Raw genomic sequence first — 26,850 nt, 5'->3', positions numbered from 1 at the left:
TCCCCGGCCACCGGAGGAGGGTCCCACAGGGCGCGCAGACCTCTCCTGCCGCCCGCTGCTCCCCTCAGCAGTGTACTTCGGTCATTCTGCCTACTCTGCTCCCCGCTCTGGCTCTGGTGAATTCTCTCACCCTCCCGCGCTTCTGACTGTACCCAGTGCTTGTATAAATAAATAAATAAATCTTAAAAAAAAAAAAAAAACAGGGCCTCCCTGGTGGTACAGGAGGTTAAGCGCAGTGCTGTGAAGCTCAGGTTCAATCCACACCGGCCAGGGAGTTACCCACATGGTGCAGCAGACCTCTCCTGTCTTGCTCACTGCTCCCCTCAGCAGTGTATTCTGTCAATCTGCCTGTTCTGTTCCCCACTCTGTCTCTGGTGAATCTTCTCATGCCACCACCTCTGGCCTGTATCCCAGTTCTTGAATGCATAAATAAATAAATCTTTAGAAAAAAGAGAGGAGATCACACAAATAATAAGAGGACAGATTACATAAAACTTTGGTTCTTACTCTGAGTGATATGAGAGCTGCCAGAGAATCTTTACAAATCAATAACTGGGTTCAAATATTTTTAGAAGACCCCTCTGGCTGCTCTGTGAAAATAGGGAGAAAGCATAGAGGCCAGTGAGGAAGTGATTGCAATTACTCAGGCGAGAGAGGATAATGGCTTGGAACTGTGTTAGCAATGGAGGTGGTGAAATATGGTTGGAAAATGGAACTCTTTAGACGGTAAAACCAACATGACTTACTGTTAGATTGAGAGAGAAAGAAAGAGAGGGAGAGAGAAAAAAGGCAAGGATTACATCAATAATGCTAGAGTGAGAGGGACCTTAAGTCACTGTCCCAACCAGTGTAGAAGCCCTTTTGCTACAGCTTGAACAGCTCCCAGCAGGTGCTGCTTGAATTCCTGCGCAAGCAGGTCCCTCACTACTGTTTCTGCTGCTGTACATTCTGTCAATTATTCCTTGGCTTAAACCTGTTTTTCTTCCAGTTCCATCCATGTTGCTGCAAATAGCATGAGTTTATCTTTTTTGATTGCTGAGTAATATTCCATTGTGTATATATACCACGTCTTCTTGATCCAGTCATCTATTTTTGGGCACTGGGAAGGGATCGTGCTGTGTGAAATGAGCCAGAAAGAAAAAGAAAAGTAACGGATGGTTTCATTTATAGGAGGAATGTAGAGGATCCAAATAAGGGATCAGGACAAAAAAAAAGCAATTATAATTAAATCAAAATCAAAATCAACAGGCACCTATAAACCAGAGACATTCTGCAGAGGGAGAGAAAGGAGTAGGATCAAAACAGGGCTGGGAAGAACACAAGGCACTCTGGTGATGATACACAGGTGAATGGCGGGGGGTGGGAATATCACAGGGACTATAACCAAGATGAAAATGCACACATTATACAAAAATGAAGAAAGATGTAAAAAATATATAAACTTAAAAAAATGAAAAAATTTTTCACCAAAAATAAATACATAAATAAATAAAACCCTGTTATTCTCACTTAAAGGTCTTCTGTTGACTTTCCCTTGCCACCTTGAGTCATTGCATGCTTATCTTATGCTGTACCAAACCTAATGGCGTCTTAAGCTTTGGGCAAAACTACATAGCAGTGCAATTTAGTATCGTTCAGAGGAAAGAATCTGTTGAGAATCTACCATCTGATATTACAGCTGAACTCACTGCAGTTACTTCAGTTTTTTCCCCTATGGACATTGTCTATCAAACCTCCTCTGGCTAAACCTCTTGTAAGGTGAGGGCCAGTTTGCTCCTCTCCCATGTGTCCACATCTTCAAAAACCCTAGGCCAGTTTTGGTTTCTGAAAGCCCACTCCTTCAGCTCAGAATTTGCTCTCCCTAGACAGAATAGTGTTATATCAGCCCCTTCCTCAACCACACACACACACACACACACACACAGCTTCCTGCCTTGGAGTATAGATAAATGTCTTCTTTGTTGATCCTAAATGATTTAAGGGGAACATGGTGTGAAACTCACCTTTATATCTTTACTCACTGATTTTGGCTCAGGCCCAGTAGATACGTGCACTGTGTTTGTCAAATCTTAAAATCAAAGTTAAATATCTCTACTTCCTGCTGGGTGGGGTGGGCCAACGACTGAGAGTAACTTGTTGGTGATTTATACCCTTGCACTGATTGAGACATGGTTGCCTGTTCTCATGTGGACACACCACACACACCCAGTATGCTTGGACACCCCTCTGTGTACTTTCTGCCCAATCATTTTCCCTTGTCCCTATCAGCAGAGAGCAGGGCATGAAGAAAAGGGCCCTGGATTCATGGGTGTTCATAGAGAAGAGGAGAAAGGGGCACCCGGAATTAGACACAGGAACCAGGACTGGGTCTGAGTCAGCAATGAGTGTGAGGAACCCAGAAGCCTGGGAACAGTTTGGGTGGGAGACACTCCAAGACGGGGAAAATGACCCCCAGAACAAGAGGTCAGCGTCACAAGCTACCTAGTGGGGATTCTGGTGAAAGGATTTGTTCATGGTTTTTATCTAAATTTAGGATTTATATGCCAGCCTCTCTTTGTTCTTGAAAGATTTTAGTTTTCTTGTTGCTGTGGTTTTTAATCTATTGCAAAAAAAAAAAAAAAGTCAGTAAAAATTTAGAACAAAAGACTAATGAGCAAACAAATAAGAATCCTAAATTCCCAGTTGTTGGAGTTGAGTAACAGTTTAGCTGTTTCTTCAGCTAGTGAGAAAAACAAAGGATGGTCACTTTGGACCATGGATTGTTTTCTTAAAAAAAAGGGGGCGAATTTAGCCCCTCTAAGATGAAAGGGAATGTGACTCTCACTCCACCTCTAGACAGAGAAAGTCACACGACACAGTAGCCATAAATGAGCATCTGGATGGCACTCCAGGGTGCAAAGCCCCCATCACTTCCATGTCTGATTCTCATATGCTGTGCAGGGCAAATGCACTCCTGCATATTATTTGACACCGGTTAGAAGACTGAGGTTCTGGGGGTTAAATAACTCTACCCAAGTCAAACCCCAGGCACCTGGCCCCCATGTGATTGTCATTCTCAACACCCCGTGCTGCTTCTCCCACCCTCCTCAAATTGTTTCCACAATGGAACCTGATAGTCCCTCTCTGTCTGGGCCACTGGGCTGGGGGCAGGACCCCCAGTCTATTCATCCTTGTGTCCCCAGAGACACCGAGGTTATAGACGCTCAATGAATGTTGGTTGAATTGCACTGAACTCCACTAAGGTTTCTTTCGATGTGGATGACTAGACCTAATACAACCTGACTTAAATAAAAATGAGCTATGTTGAAAGTTTTGGTAAGACGTCAAGGAATCTAGGTCCATGCGAGGTACACAGTCAAGCAGCAGTCCCTCGGAACAGACGCAATCAGAGCCAACAAGAATCCCGGAGAAGACAACCCCTGGCTACTCACAAGGCTAAGTGGGTCTTGGGCCAAGCAACACCAGCATTTTCCAAGAGCTGATTAGACCTGCTGAGTCTCAAGCCCCAGCCGGGAACTGCTGAAGCAGAGTCCGCATCTTAGTAAGCTTCCAGGTGGTTCCTCAAAGTCTGAGAGGCACTGGGGACACCAGAAACTCCCCAGATCAGGCAGTTGCCAGCCTCAGCACACCAGCTGTGAGCCCTGAAAGAGGGGAGGAGGGGAGCAGGTGATTTTTACTCTCTGTCATGTGGTTTCCTATCCTTGGTTTGCTTCTGAGGGGAAAAAAGCAGTCTATTTGCTTTTGGAAAATGAACATACTTAATTAAAATTCTATTTCAAATTGGAAGGTGAGACCTCTGCCCTTGTTGTAGGAAAGGCAAATTGTGGAGACTATAGATTACTCAAGATTTCTGAAGTTTTATTTAAGTCTCAACCAGGGCACAGTGGCAATGGTTAGAAATTTGGGTGTTCACAGTGGGGAGGGTGATGTCGCTGGCATCTAGTACGTAGAGGCTAGGGATGCTGGCTTCCTCCATATTGCCTGGCCATCTGTGCCTCAGTTTCCATTTCAGACCAGAGAAAATAGGTCAATTTTCCAAATTTAGAGAGGTCTGGGAGTTTTAGAAGAGATTCATGACAACTTTTAGAGCAGCTTATTCCAGTTAATGCAAAGGAGGCCTGGGACAAGCAACTAAAACCAGAAAGGGCAGCCAAGGAAGAGCAAGAAATGTAGAGAAATGTAGCTCAGCGAGACCCAGAGCCAGAAAGTACACATCAAATTTTGTTTATTACACAAAATACTTTCTTGTTCATAAGACTTAAATACCCCCCTCTTCTCCAAATACATCATTTTTTTCACTTCTCTATTTTCCAAACTTCTTGAAATGTGGTTATGAGAAAAATAAATTTATTGTTCAAAAAATGCTTTTAAAAGAAATGTTAAGTCACCACAGACCAGTGACACCATCAACAACTCCTTCTTAGGAAGGAAGCTGGAGCTGTCCTTGAACATCTGTTTGGGTGACCAAGGCCTTGCACCTGCCTTCCCTCCATTTCTCTCAGAAGTTACCCAAGTGCCATGTGAGCAGGTGGTTTTCTAAACAGCATTCCCAGGCTCCCAGTGCCACGCTGGGCACGTTTCCTGCTAGAGGCTCAAGGCCTTGTCCATAACAGTAGAAGGAAGGACCTTGAGAGGGCTAGGAGAGCCCAGAAGAGCAGGAGCTTCGTGAGATTTGAGAAAAAGCCTGGCAGGGGAGCATGAGACCGCCATCATCTCCCACAGAAACGCCAAGGAAGTCCACTTGGCCCAGTAGGTGGAGCAGAGTAATCCTCTCTTCTGCTGGGTTTGCTTAGCTCATGCGTGACTGACAGCGCGGGATGCTTGGCACATTTGGTGGTCCCTGCTCAGATGCACAGTCCAGTCCGGTGGCAGCATCATCAGTTGGTGTCTGGGGCATCTGGCAGAGGCTGGGTCTGAGGTCCTAGGGACGAGGCCAGTTTGGTGAGGGCCCTCGCTATGACGTCCAAATGGCCATTCATCGTCCGCAGCTCCACCAGGATGTCCCCAACATTGGCTTCCAAGCTTACTGCGGCCGTGGGCGGGGCGCAGGGCGGCGGGGTGGCATCTGAGTCCTCTGCGCCCTCCTCCCTGCCAGATCCGCCCGAGCGTGGGACTCGGCTCCTTTCCGGGCCCTGGGCTGGCGCTGACCGCTCACGTTCGTCACCCGGGACGCCGGGAGGGGTGGCCGAGGGGCAGCCTGGCAGCCAGTCGACCAGACGCTGAGCAGCTTCTGGAGAAGAGGCGACTACGGAGTAGAGGCCCGGACGCCGGGGGCCACAGGAGGTGGAGCCTGGAGGTGCAGCGACGGCAGGGAGTGGAGGCAGCAGCGGGGGCAGTACTGAAGGGCCTGGGGAAAAGGCCTGGGGCTCGCAGGAGGAGGAGGGAGATGGCAGGGCAGCAGTGGAGGGTCCTGGCTCCTCGGAGGAGAGGAACAAGGTAGTGGAAGACTGGGAGTCCAAGGTACTGGGTTCTGAATCTGTCAAGGAAGAAGCAAGAAAGGGTCACTCAGGCGTTTGTGCCCATCAGCATTTATTGAATGTCAATGTAGGCAGCTCCATGCTGGACGCTACAGTGGAAATTTCTTTCCTACCCCTAGACTTGCAATCTAGCAAGAAGAGTGTGCACCTGAGCTGTTCATGTCTCCAAGAACAAAGTGGGAAGGGTGTGGCCCCAACCATGGGAAATTAGAAGCAGGGGAGGTCACGGAGACAGCCCCCAAGGTCTAGAAAGGTGGCAGCCCGCTGGTGAAAGAGCTCCAGGCTGGGGCCAGAGGAGTCGCAGCCTACTTGGATGCAGTCTTGCCCAGGGCAGTGGGTGAGACGGGAAAGCAGGGCCCTTCCCTCCTATTCTCAGAAGCAGAAGTGTGTTGATCAGGCTACTCACTGGCTCAGCAAAGCCAAGCTCTCAGGGGGAAGTTGAAAGAAATCCGGGGCCAGGAGACAGACCTTATTGCTAATTCTCGCTCTGCCTGGGCCAGTCCCATGCCCCCTTGGGGACTTGGTTTGATTTCCCTTGTGTACAGGAAGGTTGTGCCCAGTGACCCGTAGGTCCTTCCATGACTGATCCATCTGCCTTCAAACATCTTCAGCTTGAAGCATTGATCTCAGTTAACAAAGGGCTGCACTCAAAGGCACTCGACGAAACTACCTTTGTTAGTTCTCTCCTAATCCCTGCAGCCTCCAAGTAGAAAGTGGGTAGCAATACTCTGTGACTGGGTACAGCAACAAGGTTTACCAACTTCAGATCAAAGGCGCCACATCAGTGCAGAGGGCCTTAACTTGCTGTGGCAGCCACCCTGTTTACCTTTGCTGGATGGGCCATGCTCACCCTGGAAGCAGTTCTGAGTTTTACTGGAGCCAAGTCTCTCATGATTCTAGCTATAGTGTCTGCTGTTGACTTTCTGTAGTCTGTTTGGTTGCCCATCTTTTATGCCCTGCCCTTCGGGGATTCCAAGTCTTTCAAAGGCAGATCTTGAGTCCCTCAGCTTGTTATCTTGGGGTGAGCAGGTGGGGGTAACATGGTGAAAGAACCAGTGAGTAAACACATCTCCCACTGCACAGGAAGACATGTGCTCTCAGTGTGTGCCACTGGGCGAGCTGGGCCATCGCCGGCATCTGGCAGAGACTAGAATTGAGAGGCCCTGATCATCTGGGAAAGCTTGTTCCATCACATGTCCTGATTCCAGAGCCCGACAACATTTTAGTGGGGCTTAAAGGCCCAGATGTTCATTTGTCCAGTTTGTGTGGCTGGGACAATTAGGTCTGATGAAAGCAGGGAGGCAGTTGCTTGTGGGGGGACATTTGAGGGGAAGTTGCTACTGTGCCTGGAAACTTGTCTGATACAAATTTTATGGGGGCTTTCTGCTGTTGGTTTTCACAGAACTGCCTCTCCATTACCAAAACTTAATTTTCTCAGATTCCTGTGATATTTTCTTTTGTAAGCCAAGAATTACAGAAACTTTTAAGTGCAAAACTTAAGTTGAGTTGAAAATATATTTGTCTTCTGAGCACTGTGTGCACCTGACATTTTCTGCATTTTTTTTTTTAGCTAGAATGTAAGCCTTACAAAAAGAGATGCTGCCTATTTCATTGTATTGTAGCAGACAAGAGGCCTTTATATAGTATCAAATAGAAGCTTAATGTGTAAAACAACATAAAGGCCAGCACACAAAATGCACTAGGGTCACGTTTCCCAAACTTCACTGTGAATGCTATTCCCCTAGGACATTGCTCAAAGCAGGTTGTGATTCACCAGGGGACGGGTGGGACCTCCCCAGCTCCTGGGTGATCTGGGGGTCAAATAGACCAAAGAGACAAGGTTGGCAATAAAGCATAAGATTCAGTGATCATGAAAACTAGAGAAAGAGTAATCAGGAGCAGAAAAACCTAAAAGCCTCATGTGATCATGAAGACAGTAATTTTGATGACCTCTCTCTATTGTCATGGGGGTGTGGGGCAGGTATACTCTCCTGCCATTAGCTCAACAGTCTCCAGCAAAGCTTTGACCCAAAAAGCACTAGCTTCATGGGAGTGCAGATTTCTTAAAGAGAAAAGCCCTTTTGGGCCTCCCCGGTGGCGCAGCGGTTGAGCGCTGGGTTGCGAAGCTGGCTGCAGCCTCTGCAGCACCTGTTCCATGGGTCCCCACATGGCGCGCAGACCTCTCCTGCCACCCGCTGCTCCCCTCAGCTGTGCGCTTCCGTCCTTCTGCCTGCTCTGCTCCCTGCTCTGGCTCTGGTGAATTCTCTCACACTCCCGTGCTTCTGACTCTACCCAGTGCTTGTATAAATAAATAAATAAATAAATCTTTAAAAAAAAAAAAAGAGAAAAGCCCTTTTACTATTGTTTCAGTTAAATTTTAAAACATGTCAAGTTGTCAAGACTCAACTCAACCTGCCTGGCAGATAGAATTGAAAAACAGAAGCACCTTTTTAGCAAGTACCTCACCGTCCAGAACTTTGCCCTGGCTGCAAGGAAGCTTGGTTGCAGCTTCAGCTCCACTTAAAACTGGGCTCAATGATTTATAGGTCCAGCAAAGCAACTGATCATTTTATTTCTGATTTGGGACATGAGACTTTCAATCAATAACATCATTTGTATGCAGCTTTAATGATTGCTCCAAAATAACGTAATAATGTCTTGCTGTTGCCAACACAGTTCTTTGAGGAGGCTAGGGGCTCTTAGGTGCAGAGGATAGTGTTAATTAGACTCCTTAATTCCTTCCTTCACCCCCCCTCATGTGACCTTTGACCCTTACAGTGTTTTGTCTTCTGAACACTGTGCACACCTGACATTTTCTGCATTTTTTGGTTAACTAGAATGTAAGCCTTATGAAAAAAGAGTTGCTGCTTATTTCACTCTCTGCTATATCAACATGACCTAAATAGAGTGTGGCACATAGTAGGTGCCCAATAAATACTTACTGAATGGATGCCCAGTAGTCATCAGCAGCCCAGAAACACATCTCCAGATGCAATCTGCTGACCCAGCTCCATGTTATCTAGTCATTCAATGCTTGTACTGCTTATAGAGTCCATGCAAGATTGGGGACATACTTAGGTTTGGAAAAATTATTCCTTGTTTTTCAGATACTCAAATTTAACTGGGTGTCCCTATTTTATCTGACAAACTTATGGGAGATAGACATTTTTATTTTGCTTGATAGATGAGGAAACTAAAGCAAAAGTGGTTTAGGTATTTTCCTATAATTTCAGATTTAGGAGGAAATCTTTACTGTGACTTAGACTAAGTGAAAGATATAAAGAGGGAAGCCACCAACAGAAAGTAATGGGCTGTCTAGTGACACAGCTAAGCACAGAACAGAGTCTCCTTTCTCCTAGCCTTCTGTTCAGGTTCTTGATCATTCACTCGTAGGTCAAATATGTCCTGAGGGTCTACTGTCTGCCAGGAGCTGTAGGGGGCTCTGGAGACACAGTTGAACCAGAGTCCCTACCCTGAAGGAGCAAACAGGCCCACTGCCCCCCAGGTGCCTCTCAGTGGTTACCAAAACCCATCTGGTGGATCAGATTGGGGCAGAGATTCAAGGGAGTCACACAGCAGATGTCCACCAGCTGTTGAGTCAGTGCTGGTTTGTATAGACAGCTCTATGCTGCATCCCCACAAAAGTGGACTAGAAGCTGGGGTGTGACCCAGGAAGACCCTGCCATTAAGTCTAAACTTTCCACTACTGGCACTCCTACCCCTCCCTACCTGTACTACCCCCTACCTCCCAACATGGCTACTCCCCCTCTCCGTACATATGACCTTTTCAGGGAAACACTACTTTTTGCATGCAAAAGGTAGGGTTAAATTTCAGTTTTACCAATCCCAGAAATATCTTTGCAAATACCAGTTTTAAATAGCTACACTTAACATCTTTGGTAGGTCCTTGCAAACTGTGACTTTAAGTGAGGTATGATGAAACCAGTTTGACCATAGGCCAATTGATATAAAAAAGAGTTAAATTTCTACAAAAACATAACCAAACTTCTAAATGAAGGCCCAAAGCACTTCCAATATAAAGAATCATTCATTCATTTTCTAACCCACTTATCCCTGTTCAGGGGTGTAAGTGGCCGAGGCCCCTCCCAGCAGCTCATGAGACAGGAAGCCACCCTGGAGAGAAGACACTTCTATCCCAGGGTGCATCACACACCCACACTCACTCATACTGGGACAACTGAGACACACCAGTGAACCTAACTAGGCATCTTTGGGGCGTGGGAGAAACCCGGAGAACCTGGAGAAAACCTACACAGACCACACAGATGCCACGCAGACAGTGGCTCCAGCTGGGAATCATATTATTTCCCTTCACCAACATATGAATGAAACAATGTTGAATAAAACAAGACCCATTCTGTGATATATATATATATAATTAATATATATTTTACACACATATGAGTATTGAGTATTTAAGATGTGTCAGTCTCTATAAATAAAAGAATTTCAAATTAAAATAATAAAGAATTGCCCATTTTTCACTTGTAAAGTTTTCAAAGTGTTCTCACGCTAATCCTCCTGATGGACAAGACTGCCAGGAGAGAGACATTTTAATACATCGTTTATAATAGAGTAAATCGGTACAGCCATTCCGGAAGGCAATTTAGAAACATATGCTCTACTGTTTAGTGAGAAAAGGAAATTGCCAGATCATGCTATGTGGATGAGCTCAACTGTTTATAGAAAGAGTGTAAAATAGGGATTGGAAGGAAATACACGATGATGTTAGGTATGTGATGGGATTATACTTTCCTGATTTTTCACAGATTTCTGCAGTGACCACACACGGAAATGCCCTCCCTCACTGCAGATCTTTAACAGAAAGAGACTGCAGGCCAAGGGCTGCCGATGGCTTTCTGTTCTATCTTGTTACTGAGTCAGGCAGAATTATTTCTTGGTTGACCACTATGCACTTTGAAAGTCCAACCCTTTTTATCTTTTTCCACACCCACTTGACATTCCCGTCATCACAGCTGACACCCACAGTCCAGAGGCGCAGGCTTTCTCTGGAAATGCCTGTGAAAGAGCAGAAGCACTTGGTCGGCTGTGGGAATCTGCAATCAATGGCATAGAAATAAACCCTTCTGGTCATCTTCCTAAAACTTGCTCCTCTTGCTGATTTCCCTTTTTCAGTAAAAGGCCTTCCATTTGTCATCACACTCCAAGGACAAATATTTGAGCCCTCTCTTTCCTACAATCCCTCCATCCAGTCTACCTGCGATGGTTACCAGCTGTGACTTCAGACTAGCTCCATCATTTGATTACTTCTCTCAATCTCCAGGCTGTGGTCCAGCTACTGGTAGCCGAGCCTGGATCAGAAAATAGGTCTCCTAAGTTCCAGGTCAGTGCTTTCTCTGCCACACCCAAAAACCTCCTCAATTCCCATGAATCATTAAGAATTCTCCCCTGGCTCTAATGCAGCCAGCCCTCCTGGCCACTTGCCCAGGAAAATCCTTAGCTCAATATTAGCCTCCTTTTAAAAAAAATTTATATTAGATAATTGCTACATTTAGTCATTAATTCACTCAACAAATATTTATCAAGCACCTACAATATACTAAGCCGAATGTTCCATAGTGTATAAAACAAGACCTAACTCCTGATCTCATTGTGGGGGCAGAAAATAATCAAACAATTGCATAAATAATGTGTAATTGCAGTGACACACACAATCTACATGCTAGCAGCATCTAAAATAGGAGGGTTTGACCTAAGATACCCCAAGGAAATGCTGCTTGAGAAAGTGTACAGGCTAAGTAGTTAACTAGGAAGAAAGAATAGAATATCGAAGCCTGAGAAAAAGCCTTGGCATGAGGGAGAGTTGCAAGTGCTTGAGACTCTAAGAGAAAGCCATTCTGACAGGAGTGAGAGCCAGGGAAAGGAAGTGCAAGGTGAGATGAAGTACAAGAGGGGCATAGGGTGAGGAGAGGTACTGTATAATATACATTGCTAGTTGTCACCAATATCCATTCACCTTTTCTTACCCCTTTTCACTGGTCCATGTCCACTTTTTTTTTTTTAATAGAGGCATGTTTTATTTATTTATTTGTTTGTTTGTTTGTTTGTTTGTTTTGTTTATACATGCACTGGGTACAGTCAGAAGCGCGGGAGGGTGAGAGAATTCACCAGAGCCAGAGCGGGGAGCAGAGCAGGCAGAAGGACTGAAGTACACTGCTGAGGGGAGCAGCGGGCGGCAGGAGAGGTCTGCGCGCCACGCGGGACCCTCCTCTGGTGGCCAGGGAGCAGCCGGGGATCGAACCAGTGCCGCAGAGGCCGCGGGCAGCATCGCAACCCAGCGCTCAACCGCTGCGCCACCGGGGAGGCCCTCCATGTCCACTTTGAATAATGATTACATTTCCCACCTCTCTTCCAACTAGCTGCGGCCATGTAACTAAATTCTGCACAGAAGTGTCATGTGCATTTCCTCCTTTTCATGGAATTGGTTGCAGTGGCTGGTGTTCAAGCATCCCTATTGTACCTTGAGGTAGGAATCATATGCAAAGGATAATAGAGCAAGGAATGGAGTTCCTGACCACTTCAAGGGACTTCTATGCCTATCCTGGCTGCATACTCTTCATATGAGAAAATAAAATCTTATATATTCAAAACCCTGTTGAGTGCAGTGTCTTGTCACTTGTAGCCAAGCCAAGTCCTAAAACACAGTGTTGTTGAACTTGCTAAGGAATTTTGCCATTTTCCTAACAGCCATGAAAGATTTACCAGCTGCTTTGGGCAAATGGTAGACAGTAGAAAACAAGGAGACCAATTAGAAGGTTACAGTTACAGGTGAGGAATTACAAAATGACAGTGACTTTTGCTAGAGTTGAAGCTCTGAAGAAGCAGACAAATTCTAGAAACAGCCAGGACTTGGAAAACTTAGAACGTAATGACCTGACAGAGATTCAGCGGGGTGGGGAAATGAGTGCCCTACCTGACTGCTGCTTCAGAGCAAGGTTCTAGAAATTCTGGCTGCTGAAGGGGAACTTTCCCTTTCTTGTTCTCAGGATTCTGGGTGGCCCCTCCCAGCCCACACCCAGCCCTGCAGCACTGCTCAGCCCTGACACTCCTCACCAGAGGCAGCATTTTCCCAGGAGCCTGGAGGGAGGAGAAACTGAGTTGCCTTGGGGAACCAGGGAAGCAGAATGTGGGAAGTGGAGGAGAGCTGTCTGCAGGAGAAGCAACATCTCTCAGCACTGCAGGCCGGACTTGCCTTTGATTGTTCAGACTTGGCGGGGTTGCTGCCTGCTTCTTTCTGAAAGCCCAGCACACAAAAGGGAGGGCTGAGTGTCTGATGAACTCAGCCCAATAATATTCACTTCTTTTATTTTCCAGGAACGTCATGAGACCCACAGGGCAATCTTCTGGTTTTAAGACCTGGTGAGTCAAGTCTACAAATACCTCTGACTCAAGCTGATACCAAGTTCTCACCAGGCATCTCCCAGTAACGTGGCTCAGCAGGAGAGCTGCAGGGGAGGGGAGGCCTGGTTCTCTGGAGGGGGTGAGGAGGGCTGACTGTGGTAAAAACAATGGGATTCCTGACAATGCGCACGATAACAGCCAGCATGGACTGAGCACTTTCTATCATCAAGCCATGTGCTTGATTATCTCTTCAAATATTCATGCAGCATTCTAAAGTGGATTCTGCTCTTAATCCCATCTTGCCATGGAGGAAACTGAGGCTCTGTGAAGTCAAGCACCCCACTAACTGTTGTAGAGCAGCCCCGATACAAAACGGGGTGCCTGACTGTGGGTCCTCACCCACGCGCTTAAAAGGACTTATCAATGCTCTACTGCAGGCACACGCGAAAGGTTAATAGAAGGTTTATTTACAAGGGAAGGGGTAATGAGGAAATGTACAGCTCAGGGAGAAAAGTGGGAGACAAAGTTTTAAATGAGTCCTACCCGATCCGCCAATCAGGAATCCCAAAATGGCACCCTGAGAGCTGGCCGCAAGCCAGGAGCCGTGAAGCAGGGAGGCGAGCGATAGCCAGCCCCCCAAGGCCCACGTGTTTGGTTTTTATATCCAACCTGGCTGCCCAACTCCACCCTCCAGTCCCAGCCACCCTCCCTTTGGTGGTGATGGGATTTGTCTTTCCCAATGTCCTGATGGCTTTAGTCTGGAGTGGGGGTGGGGTCCACAAAGCCTGTATGGGATTAGCTCAGGACATCCTTTCCCCCTAACATCACCACCAAAGAGCCAGGTTATGAACCAAAGCAGCTGATGCCAAAGGTTCTTCCACGTGAAGGAGCACATGTGTGTGCAGGAAGGAGAGAAGGCTGAGAAGGAGTCTGTACCCTAAGGCCAGTGATTTGCCACCCTGACTGCATATTAAAATCTCCTGGAGGAGTTATGTAAACAATATCAATGCCCCTGACCGACTATATCAAAATCTCTGGGGATGGTACCAAGGTATCCTATGTCTAAAAAGCATCCCTAGTGATTATAGTATTACTACACAACCAGGGTTACCTGACAAAATCAATTTTCATATGTCTTCTCATTTAATCCCAACCATGATCCTCTACCCACTCACAGATGGATAAACTGAGGCTCATGGAATTTGGATAGTTTGGTCAAAGCCCCCCCCCCCCCGCTGACAAGACCCACATCTTGGTCTAATTCTGGTGGATTCCCACACCAGTACTCCTTCATGTTGATTCCATTCCATTCTCTCTCAAATCTAGACCTCCTCTATTTTGAAAACATGTGAATTTTTTTAATATGAATTTCTTTTGCAATTTGCATCTTTTTGTTCAAGCTCATGTGCTATTTAGGCCACTGCCTGGAAGAGGTAGTGTGGTTTATAGCCACTGGGTGGCATGGACTGGCCCAGCAGCAACTGACACCATGGCCTCCCTTCATCCAGACTGTGCTACAGCCAACCAGCCAGGCCTCCAAAGAGATGCCCAGGAGCTCTGGCCAGCAGGTGCCCACTGACTCCCCAGGGAAAACATTGCCCTTGTAGCCCCACCCAAGGAGGGGTCACTCTTTAGGCTCTGAAGAGCCAACCCTGGGAGAATCTTTGCTGTTCCCAGCAGCACTGTGACATCCCAAGAAGCCACACCAGAAAAATCATCATCCATTCACTTCTGTGTGAATGTCCCAGCCGCTAATTCCCTGGAGGCTGAGGGCTAAGATCATAAAGAGTGTCCATCATCAACTGAGTTAACAAAGCAGACTGAAAAGGGTGATGGGCCACCTCACAGACTGATCCAAGCAGCTAAGATGTGCTCTGGCACAAAGAATGCCTTCAAAGGGGAGAAAAAGAAGCAAAAGCAGGTATCTGAATGCCCAAGTTCACAGCAGATTAGCCACAATAATCAAAAGGTAGAAGCAACCTTAGTGTCCACAGGTGAATGAATAAACAAAATGGGTAACATCCATCCAGTACTGTCAAATTCATAAAGACATAAAGGAGTATGGGAGTTGCCAGGGGCAGAGAGGAGAGTGGATTAGAGAGTTTAATGGGTACAAAATTTCAGTTGGGGAGGATGAGAATGTTCTAGAGACAGATGGTGGTGACAACTGCACAACAGTGTAAATGTACTTAACAACACAGATGTCATGTTGCATATATTTTGTATAGATATGTTGCATAAAAAAGAGATGAGAGTAGAATAATTAATTCACAATTTTATCTAAACACTTGGAAGATGGTCTATATATAACATTGCTGGAAATATCCCTAAAACAGGACCTGAGGAAGAACTGATCAATTAAATTGCTATTGAGACCATTATAGATAAGTAGTGGGTTAAGCACCCCCTAAAACCCCTACAGATTACTTATCCAGTCCTGGATCTAGAAATCACCTGCATCTTCAAAGATATTTCCCTTTTCAGTCACCAGTGTGAAAAATTTACTTAAATAGCTTTGTTGGGACTATGTGGATGATGGTTGGAATAAAGCAAAATCTAGAGCTTGATAGTTTCAGGTCCACCATTAGACCCATTCTACCTTCATAAACAAAGTGATTTCAACCATCCAAGCATTGTGCCCCAAGGAGCTCACTCCTCAAGAGCACATATTCTTACTAGCACCACTGGTCACAGAAAAAAGGCAGAATTTGTTTCGGTTTAAGAGCCCCATGGTCATCAGCCAGGCTACCAGGCCCCCTCCACCTCATTCCCCCTATTCTAATTATTATTTGAAGGCACTAATCACATTTCTACCACAGGGCCTTTGTACTTGCTTGTCCCTCTGCCTGGAACAGTCCTCCCACAGATATTGCATGGCGTATTCCTTTCTTCAGCCTGTGTTGAAGACACCTTTTTTGTACACCCTCCATAAAAGTACCACCCCCTCCCCATCAGGTCAGGCTTCTGCCCTCCTTACTCTGTGCAACAGATGCTTTCATTGTCCCACACATATCCCTGGGGCACTGCAGGTGGAAAGAATTGTACATGCAAATGTATGAGGCTAGGGAGACTGGCCTGAAAGTCAGTTTGAAATAGCTGGAGTGTAGGGTGCATGGGACTGGGGGACTTGCATGAAATAACTTCAAAGGTAACAAGGACAGATGGCTAAGGAGCTTGTCTGCTAAGCTAAGGAATCTGAACTTTAGCAGCCAAGGGGGAGTCACTGAAGGGTTTTAAGTAGGGAAGTGGTGGATTTGATTTGCATTTTTAAAAGATTACTCTGGCAGCCAGCAGTGTGGAGGCTGAACTGGAGGGGATGAAGCTAGAGGCAAGAAGACCAAATGTAAAAGGAACATCTTGGACATTAAAAGAACTAAAATGATATTACAGCAGAAAGAAACACAAGAGTGAAATCCAACCAACCAGTATGAGAAGCAATTTTTTTTCTAGGAATAGATTGAATTTCAGCAAAAAGAAACTTCCCTGCCACTCTTTATGGATAATACTGTGAAAGTTGGCTCCTGCCCTCGTTAGAGTTGGCCACCCTTGGTCTTTCACGCATCACCATTCAATAAAAGCAAGCGTGGGTTTTATAGGATTGTTTGTTGAGCCCCAAGACAAGCTTTTCAATTCACTTAGGCAGAACAGAACTGCTCTGCCAGTTCCTAAATTGGCTGTTTTTTACATATAGAGTGTGAAGGATCTCTCCATGAACTCATCCATTTGGAAGGAGAGCTGTGAGTATACATAATATCTTTGTGATTTTTTTTGAAGAGATGTTTATACAACCTGTATATTCCTTGGCATGAATATTTTTGTAATATGGAGAAAGGGAGACCAGAATCAGAGAACTATTCCCAAACCATAACCCACTTTGGCTCACGAAGAAAAATTCAAAATAGATTATGTTCCTTAGCAATGCTTCCAGGCTTGAACAGTTCCCAAATCAACCCTTTAATCCTTCCTCCTGGAGGGTCATTCACCTTTTAGAACTTCATTTTTCAAAACGATCATTAAAAAAGTAACAATAACATGGCACCGTCTGGAGTCGGCTGAAGCCCGAACTCCCTGGCCCCACCCCAAGGAAGAGCTCACCAAAGGGGCCATCCTGCTGGTGAAAAAAAAAGTCAGGCTGCTTGATGAACTTGATGGAAAGAGACGGGTTGTAAAAGACGGCATTTTGGCTTTAACAAGGCCAGGGAGCCCAGAACGGAGCCAGCTGGGTAGTCTGAACCAACACAAGAATATTAGAACCCGGGGTCACACAGAGCTGGGACGCCACCAGGAATGCAGGAAGCAGAGACAGTCTGGAGAAGGGGGGCACACTGGGGGAACAACTGGAGCCCTGGGCTGCCAGCTCCTAGGAGAGGAGTGAACAGGGAGGGGCAGGAGGCAACCAGGAGAGGGGGCAGGAGCTGCTCTATGTCACGGCCCCATGGGGCATGGCATGGGTCCTCATGTGTCACAGGACAAGACAGGTGACACACGGAGTCCAGCCCAAACAGCACTTCAGAGGAGGAGACTCCTTGGTTTATTCTAAGTTTCCCTTCGCCTGCCCTTGATCTGAAAGGAGTAAGCAAGCAGTAGGGTGCCTCACCTAAAGACAAGTGAGGGGTGATGGCCCCACATGCAATAAGCAGCAAGGTTCTAGACAAGGCAGTCTCCTAAGTCAGTGGTAGGATGGAGAAAAGAACTCAGGATCCCCCAGTACCCTCCATAGTCCTAGGGTCCAAAGTGACAATGCCCAGCTCTGGACCACGTGTCAAGAACTATGAAGTGGATTGCCCTCCATGCCCGGGCAGACCTGGCTCTTAACAACAGACATCTCTGGGTCTGTTGCCACTGATCACCACCACCATCCCTCTGCACTTAGAAGCAGATGGTCCTAAAAGATGGCAGGGCTTTCTCAGACTCCCTGATTGCCCCAGCCAGGGGCTTTTCGTACCCAGTCCTTTCTCCTAAGAAATCCTCAGAGATTAGACTTCCCAATCTTGCCACTGTGTCTGTCCTCGGGCAGTCTCTTCTAACTTGGGGCTAAGCTTTCCCTTTGCTTCATTTTCTCCCATGGACAATCCCTTTATGCCAGGTCCAATTACAGGCAAATCTCCAGTGAGTGACCCTGACTCAAAGCTTGACCCTAACCTTGCAAGGGGAGCCCTTGGGTTGTGTGCCTTGCCCAAAATGAAGGATGCTGCTCCCCAAGGAGAAACCAAGTCAAGGAGGAGGAAACCCCAATTTCTGCAAAACTAAATATTTAGAATGAAAAAACACTGGCTGCCCAGGTGACCAGGCGAGGGGCAGACTCTGCATCCTCAGCCAGGCCTGCAAGAATGCTGCCCTGCCACAGGCATGCAGGAGCAACAGATATGCTTTGATTTTTCCTTTTAAAAAAGTCCTCCAGTCTGACCCTACCTATGCTCTCACTGCTGGGTCAGTAGAGGGTGAAATGAGAACATTCGCCGGGAATTTCCTGACTTCTGTGAATTTTCTCAAGATCTGGATATGAGTCAATGTGATCCACTGTGCCACATGGTGTAACTTCCAGTGGCTCCCCTCCCTTCTGGAACAGCATGGGAAACATCTCCCTGTGAGTAACTGAGGATGAAAATCCATAGGATCCCCTCTTCCAGACTGCCCCCAAATTAGAGAAGAAAAGGGCCTGTATTTACTATATTTCCAGCACACCTAATAAGGATATTCATATTCTCCAGGACAGAAAGCTCTTGATTTATGCAGTTCACCCCCCTGTATGATTTTTGTTGACCTTCATATTTGGGGTATTTAGAGAACGGTAAGGGTGATAAGAGAAATGTAGAAGAAAGGGAGCCACTGCTCAGAGTTACAGTGTCCTGGCGTGAGATAGGAGGTAACCGCACACATTGCCAGTAAGGTCCTAGTGAATCAGACCCGGCAGGCAAGCAGAACTGGCGTCAATTTTATTTCACCGGCTAACAACCAATCTGAAACAGTTCAACAAAGCAGGTGTCTATTGCATTGTGTGCTGACTACCAGGACCGAATAGCAGCTTCAACCAAGCTCTGCAAGTGATGGTTCATCATTACCCGAGGAGTTTGGTGGGGGGTGGGGGAGGCAAGAAGCAGTTGGATCAATGACATCCTTTTGTAGATCCTGGAATTAGAAGGGAATGTTAAAAAATGAGACTGTTCTGCCTGTTCTGTTCCCCACTCTGTCTCTGGTGAATACTCTCACCCCCTGCATCTCTGGCCTGTACTCCAGCTCTTGTATACATAAATAAATAAATCTTAAAAAAAAAAAAGTTGACCATAGATCTATGGCTTTCAGAAGGGGTCAAAGAGAGGGACAGAAAGCAAGGGGTGGGGTGGGAATGGGATTTAGGCAATGGTGAAGGACTATAGGGTGCTTTGGTGGAGGGGTACTGTAGTGACTACACCTAAGGGAAGAAATCCTACACTGTCAAAATATTAGCAAAGATGTAAACAATGGTACTTCAATAAAAAACAATTTTAAAGGTAATGAATATCAAAAATAAATTAAGATTTAAAATGGTATGATGTTTAAAAGTAAGTGCATTATTTTTTTCAGCCTGTCCCTTTATAAAGCCTGGAAATAATAATTTAAAAAAAAAAAATGAGACTGTTATATGTCTGGGGAGCCTGAGGACTCACACAGGGTTGTTGGGAGCAGATGTGGAAGCATTTGCAAAACTGTCAGACACTATGCAAACAGCAAGAATTGTTGCTATTACCATCCTTAGGTGCACCATGCTGGGGCTAAAAATGAAAGCCTTTCATAAATACAGCATATAATTTCTAACGTCCTTGTGAGTTTAGGAAGAGCAACCCCTTTCCTCTCTTAAAGGGCAGACACAAAGTGAGTTGCACAAGTATTGGTGAAAATAAGATGCCTCATGCCCTAAAGTCACAATCCCTCTGCCTACTTAGACCCCATCATCCCTTCTAGCCCAAGACCCTGAGGTAGAAGCCAGCAGCCTGAGTTGAAGAAAGCCTAACTTGGGAAGGAAAAAATCTCAGCGTGAAGCAAAAGCTGGCAGAGTTCTTACACCTTCTTGCACTCTGTAGCAAACATCGGACAAATATTTCCCCGGGCTCTGTCAACCCAGGTTAGGAGGGGGACATCCCCGTCTCCATATTCCCCGCCCCCACCCACCTTTTCTTTTCTCACCCAGGCACACAGGTACATCATCCACCCAGCGTGAAAAAAGCGCTTCATTATTCCCCTTTGGGAAAACAACATCTTTCTGAATTACTGCCTTTTCACCTCTCTGTTAAAGGCAAAACAAGAAAATAAAAAGAGGCCATTGGGGACTCAAATCTTAGTGAAGTAAACTTTTGGAAGATTTTTTATTATATATTTTTATTATATATCATTTTAAAATCTATATACATGTGTGCGTGTGTGTGTGTTTTAAACTACAGAACCTCTCCTTTTCCTAGACGGCCATTTACCAGCTTGGCATTTGCCTGCTGAGGTGGGTGTCTGGGCCAGGCCTGCGGGGAATGGTGCTGTTGGAGCCTGGGATTTCCCTGAGACCTGGGCAGTCAGCTGCCACTGGCAGACTCTAGAAACATTTTCTTTCGAACTCTCCATACAGTATATGTGAGACAAACAAAACAACACTCCTGCCCAGTGGGAAGCGCTTTAAGGTCCTTAGATTAGAAAGCCCTTAAGTGACATCTTGGCCTGCATTTCTTCACCTTTTCAAAAATTCTTCTTCAATTTCTGCTTTTTTTTCTTCTTGATGCCTCCTGACATGTATTCTCAGAAGAGGATGTGGTTGGAGGTGGGCACTTTTCTATGGCATGTTTTTTTTTTTCCTTATCTCTCATCCGTTTCTCTCCTTGGCCTTTGCTCCCCACCTGCACCTCCCATTTTTAACGTGGCAAACATTCTAATAACTTAAAACAGCTCTGACTCTGAGCCCTTCACTGTACAATTTGCTTTTGTCTTGGACTGATGGTTGAAAGAGGAAGCTCAATCTTCTCACTGGCACTGAGGGGCAGCCTTGGGGTAGGGGTCACTGGGTAGAGCCCTGCTGACTGGCCAGCTCTTCTTCACTCAGCTTCCCGACATCAGTGTCACACTTGGAATATGGGAAAATACCCAGGCAGCTGCCACGGTGGCTGTGAGGCAACAGCCAAGAATGTCTCTTGCTCTGGCCGCAGCTGTGTCCCTCAACAGGTTCTGCCTGGAGACTGGGCACGCCCACCTGCGTCACACCCTCCCACAGGCACAGAAACACATTCCAGATCAGAGACACACATGAGGACTCACATTACTACCGATGTCAGTCCTGAGGCCACAGAAATTGTGGGCATAGACAATTAACAGGTAACAAGAAGCACCCAGCACCATCTTTCTGCACCCTCAGGCTGTGACCCACAGAGCCCCGAATAAATGCAAGCTGCCCTCCGTCCACTCATCCGTGGCCCCTCCCTGGCCTCACTGCAGGGAAGGAAGCATCCCCTGAGAAGGTCACAGCTGACCCTTCACTGGCTGACTCCCCATAGGGCGTCGGATGGTGGCTGCCTCCCCCACCTGGCCCTCACCAGAGAATTCTATCAGGGCCCAATTTCTCTGCTCCCCTGAATCTGGAAGAACTGAGTGAGGAAGAGTGAAAGCTAGGTTGACCCTGGAGACAGGACAGAGTCATGCACCTTTCTTTTGCCTCTGGACACTCTTCGCTCCTTCCGGCCTTACTTGCCTTCCCCTGTACCTCTCAGTCCAATGCTTCTCTTCTGTTGTTCTGCAATCTCACTCAGGCCTGCCTTAGCTCCCCACCTCCCAGCAACCTCCTCTCTCTCCTTCCCTTCCCCTCCTCCTCTACCCTCCTTTCCCCTCCCCTCCCTCCTCTTCTCTCCTCCCTTCTCCTTAGTTCTTATCTTGGTGTGTGTATGTGTTGCCACCTCAACAAGACCAGGGTCAAGACCATGACTTAAACCTTATACAGCATCCCCAATAGTGCTTAACTCATCCCTGCAGAAATGAAAACCAAATCAGAAAACATCAAGGGTCAAATCGTGTGTGTGTGTGTGTGTGTGTGTGTGTGTGTAAAACATCTCCTATCCCAAACCCTTGTGTTTGGGAAAGAAACTTATTTAATTGTGTCTTTCTTGCCTGTATTTTACTTTACTCTCTCACCTATATTTTACTTTACATTTCTCACAGACTGTCAAATGGAGTCCCATGAGAACTAAGTTCCCTGATCAAATAATGCTGGAACATTCTGTGCTAAACAAAGTTAAATGGTTTCCTTATTGTAGGACTTTTCAAGACCTTAACATGAAAAAGGGCATGGAAAACATTCATGAGAGGGGTGTAGATTTCAGAGTTTTTCAAATGTAATTAACCTTGAAGCCTTCTTTTTGAAAGACTGCTATCCCTTTGGCCAACACCACACACTTCATCAGCTCCTCTTGAATTATGCTCTGTGCTCAGAACAGGATTAGAGACAGGCAAACACCTAACAAAGACCAATGCCTCTGCCTTCCGTCAAGCCAGTACAGCATTGGCCTTGTCTTCTAGAACCTCTGGCTGTCCCAAGTAGAAGTCCTTTGGCAGATGAAGGACTTACTCAGATCTTTGCTCTGGGGTGTGTTTCAAACAAGTGTAATAAGGGGATGTCCAAAGTTATAATTTCTATAAGAAGGCCCCTCGTAAAAATCCACATCCCCACACCCCTCAATTGTTCACCACAAACAGTACCAGCATGAAGGCAACAAAAACATCACAAAGTCTAGAAAAGTATAGACCCAACACTGGGCTGAGAAGATTCTTTTAATTATAACTCTTACCATCCCACTGCCCACCTTCCCTCTGGGATTGGCTCTAACTTCTTTGGAGCTGCTTATTAATCAATTCTCTCCTCATGGCTCCCCAGGGGCTCAGTGTGGTGATTCACGTGTCAAGATCTGAGACCTGTGCCCTTGTTCTGGAAGCCTCTAAACATCCCTGTGGCCTGGATATGGTTTCATGGGCCAATTTTGTTTTTTCACAAATCAAGAGGAAGAGAGGAGTGGTTTCCTAGCTTCCTGGGAATGTTGGCAATGTCCAAGAATGGAGTGTGTGGGAGGGCAGGGCATCATGCAGTCAGACAAGGACAGGGCCAGGGTGTTTGAGAAGCCAAGCAGGCCCCCACAGGGCACCTCTGCATGGAAACAGTGGGTGCTTGGCAAAGGACCTTTATGCCCACTGCAATCACAGCAGCCTCACTATTGCCAACAGATTTACTCCTCATTGCCTCCTGACTCTGTCGCCACACATAGGGGTGGGGATTATATGAGAATCAGGCGCATGATACCCTCTGGACAACTGTCAGGATTTCTAAGAATCACAATGAGCATCTGCAGGCCAGCTCATGTTTCTTCATTCCTCTCCATGAACATGAGTGCCCGGAGGGGCAGTGAAGAAAGCATAGTCTGAGAGCCAGCAACTCTGTGAGATGGTGTATTCACCTTGCAGCCTGGGCCCTGGTGTCGTCACTGTAACATGAACACCATGGGCCCCTCTGGATTGTCTTCAGATATTAGAGTTGGGGAGAGGGGAGCTAGAACAACTAAGGAGCAGTCTCTCCATTTCCCCAAAGCTTTCTACTCCTGCTTCTCGTATCTCTTCCCCAGGCAGATCAAATCCAGACTCCCTCTCTGGAGACCCAAAGGTACTATATCATTAGATCCCAATCACAGAATTATATGGTAAGCATCCCCAAAGCTACCTTATCAGAGACAGACTATCATGGAAAGCAGCTTCAACCCCCTTATCACTTACCCAGCTCTATGCTTCAGAGTCTTGTCATCTCTGCAAAGCCCTCTCCTGTGAAGCTCTCAAAAACTGTGGCACAGTGAGGTTACTTGGACCCTGTCAAGATTATACCCAAGGTGACCACACCTCTACTTTGCTTCCCGGTCCATGTGGAATTGAGAAGGCAGGACCCCTGGGGGAGTGAGCAGAGAGGAGGAAGAGAGAACAGGATGGGCTCATTTCTGCCTCTTCTCCACTGCCCCACCCTGAGCCCCCAGCCAACCACGGGCCAGCGCTTCCAGTTACAGACACTCTGAGGCGCATTCCCAGCCTTTTTCCCAGAAGACATCAAATGGACGTCCAAGACTACAAAATGTGCTTCCTGCATCCACAGAATAAAGATTCCCCCAGTACACCAAAGTTTCCAGAGAGTGCTCAGGATGAGCTCTTACTGCTACTGTGTGCAGTCCTTTGGCCTCCTGATTCTAACTCCCGAAGCCTGCAGCAGCCCAATCTCGGAGGTCAGGACGCTTAAGCACTCAGCCGTCCCCACAGCCGCTCTGTCTACAGGGACCTGACTAAGCTCATTGCACCTGCCTGGTGCTATCTGTGCCCCTTCCCTGAAGTCAGGACAGATTCCTTGGACCCCAGAGTTTGAGACAGCCAAGGCAGACTCCTGGAGAAGCCCACTCTGCAACAGAGGAGAGATCTAAGGACAAGACAGAAGGGGAGGAGAGAAGGGATAGGAAGGAGGAGAGGAAAGGAGAGAGAGAACAGAAGAGAGAAGACAGACAGACAGGAGGGGAGGAGAGGGTAAGAAAGGGGGGGGAGAATAGGGGATGGAGGGGAGGGAAGAGGGGAACTCTAGGTCAGAAAACCTTAAAAAATGAAGCTTCTCTTCCCAAATGGAGGATGTGACTGAGGAGAGCTACCACAAAAAGGAACATGTACAACCAACTATAAATATAGTTATTTTAGGACGCCGTGGAGAATGGATGCTGGTGGTCTCCCTGTGCTTCCTGGTGGGTCGGCGTTCATCCCAGGGAAGAAAACTGGACCATGACAACCCTGGCCCTGCAGCCTGACCAGGCGGCCAGCGTGGAACCGCAGCGGGCGGCCACACGGGCGGCAGCTCCAGGCCGCACCTCGAGGTGGTCAGTCCGAATGTGTGAGCAGCACTTTGATATCTGGCCATGGGAGAACAAGTTCTCAAAGCCCCCATTCATGGGCCCTACACATGGGAGCACAAACAGAAAAAAATTGTTTCCCTATTGGTCTAGAAAGGGGGGCTCCTGTTTATTAAATGGAAGACCACATAAAGAATGCATGGTTCCAAAAGTTCTTTCTGAGGCGCGCAGAAGCTGGTGGCTGGATATTAAAAAAAAATTCCATCTGGTGATTACCTGGGACAAAGAGCTGCTGCTGCAGCCCCCACCCCTCCTCCCCCATGTTCGTTTTAGGAGGGAAATTCTACAAAAGCACAGGGGGTTATTTTCTGCGGGCCCTTATCTAGGGCAATGTGGCTTCCATAGGCCCGCGTGGAAAACAGACCTCCTCCTGCTAGTGCCTCTCAGATGGTGGGGTTCCAGGAGGCGATGGGCCACAGCTCCCCTCCTCACCACACTTTCTTCCTCCTCGGGCCCTCCCCTTTTGTTCCTTCTGAGTTTGTAGCAGTGAGAAATACCCAAGGGGGGGAAGGCTCAAAGGTCACTGGCAATTAGCTCCCTGTGGAAATCGGAGAAAAGTCAAAAGGAGGCCTTGGAGGAGGTTCAGAGAAACTCACTCATCAGTCAAGACTGGCCCAGACGCTAGGGGCCCGCCCTCCAGCCTCCATCCTGCATCCAAGACCACAGGCTGCTCTTTCCACCTACTGCAGGGACCGTGGAAAAGGAATTAAGGAGCAAACTGGAGATAAGGCAGAGGCTAGGGCTCTCCTTTGAAGCTTAATTAAAGCAAACCGATCAGCCCTGCACTGTGCATGCTGCTGACTACCCAAATGGCGGAGATAATCGCTAACAGGGAGCAAAGCTGCTCCAGAGTGGGGTGAAGAGGAAGCTGGTTCAGGCTTCCAGTGCAGTAGAGAAAATGGGAACTGTGATAATTAAATACAAGTCATGCCTGGGGACAAGAAAATTCTTGCTCTCGTCAGATAAGGGGGAAAGAGACCAGCAGGAGACATGGATGCAGGGCCATCTACATTTGATTTATTTCTCTGGCAGATCCTAATGAGCTCTAGGTGAGGGGATCAAATGGGCATGTCACCAAATCACGAAGTTGTCTCCAACAGATGCAAAAGTGTGCCCCGCCAGCTCCTGGACCACCAGCATGTTTTATGATTTCTTTACATTACAAATATTTGGCGGTGCTGAAATCACCCAATAAAATCAACCTGGGGCTTCATCAGCACTTCTGAGGCATCCCCAAGTGTTTGCTGGAACTGGCCCAAAATCACCACTGCTCATCTTACTCTCATATCACAGGAAAACATGTTCGCCCCCCTTGTCTGCCTACCAGCTCCATATGTGAGCGAGGGGAAGGTCTCCATTTGGTATGTGTGTGGTTGTCGTTTTTGCTGTTGGGATGACTGCAGTTGTTTTCCATACACAGACACAGATGTGGGCAGGATGCATTGACGGCCAGGTTCCACGAGCAGACTATAAGTCTGGTGCCTTCCGCAGCCACCAGAACAGAGGCCATGTTGGCCACTTGGGCAGCCATGAGGTAGCCCCAAGCCTGAGCCAGAAGACAGAGATTCGAAGATTTCCCTTCAGGCCCTCCACTTTCCTGTCTATAAAATGAGTTTAGGAGGAGAAGTCACAGGAGCAGGTGGGAAAGAGGCATGTCTGAGATGGGGCAGGAGCCAGGTCCAGAAAGGTTCGACTGAAGGGGGTCGTGCAGGCTAAGCAAGGGAAGGGAAGCAAAGGAGGAGGTAGGCACAGCAGTAATTCATCAAGAAACCAGGGACTTTGGCAGGTAGGTGCCATCAGCCGGAAGATCAATGTGTGTTTCTGACCACAGAAGAAGATTCCAGTCCATGTTAAGACACGGACATATTTCTGCATCATCTTTCTCTTTGAAGTTAGCCTCTCTTGGGCGTTAGTCTCTGGGTTCCACTCACTTAAAGTTACCTTAGTCTTACTTAGAGAATTGGTATAATTTTTCCTTCTTCAGAGATGTAAAAACAGGTACAAAGAGAAGGAAGTGAATCAGGAGGAATCCAGCAGGTTTATTCAGGCCAGACCCAAAGTTC

The 26,850-nt window shown here is 47.0% G+C and overlaps 1 protein-coding gene across 2 annotated transcripts in view; it reads right to left on the bottom strand.

Annotated features, from left to right (window-relative positions):
* Window positions 1-26,850, bottom strand: part of RUNX2 (RUNX family transcription factor 2) — a 294,868-nt gene that overhangs the window by 59,635 nt on the left and 208,383 nt on the right. The window contains exon 7 of one of the 2 annotated variants that reach the window (XM_054698839.1): window positions 5,442-5,476. The exons of the other annotated variant lie outside the window; for it this stretch is intronic. The gene's annotated coding sequence lies outside the window, so the exon portion shown is untranslated. Of the gene's footprint in view, window positions 1-5,441; window positions 5,477-26,850 lie in introns of those variants that run through there. 2 annotated transcript variants of the gene reach the window in all.

Source organism: Talpa occidentalis, unplaced genomic scaffold (assembly GCF_014898055.3).
Source record: "Talpa occidentalis isolate TD23 unplaced genomic scaffold, MPIMG_talOcc4v2.1 talOcc4.2, whole genome shotgun sequence".
NCBI lineage: Eukaryota > Metazoa > Chordata > Mammalia > Eulipotyphla > Talpidae > Talpa > Talpa occidentalis.
The sequence above is the reverse complement of the archived record's forward strand: the minus strand, read 5'-3'. Positions and strand labels throughout refer to the sequence as shown.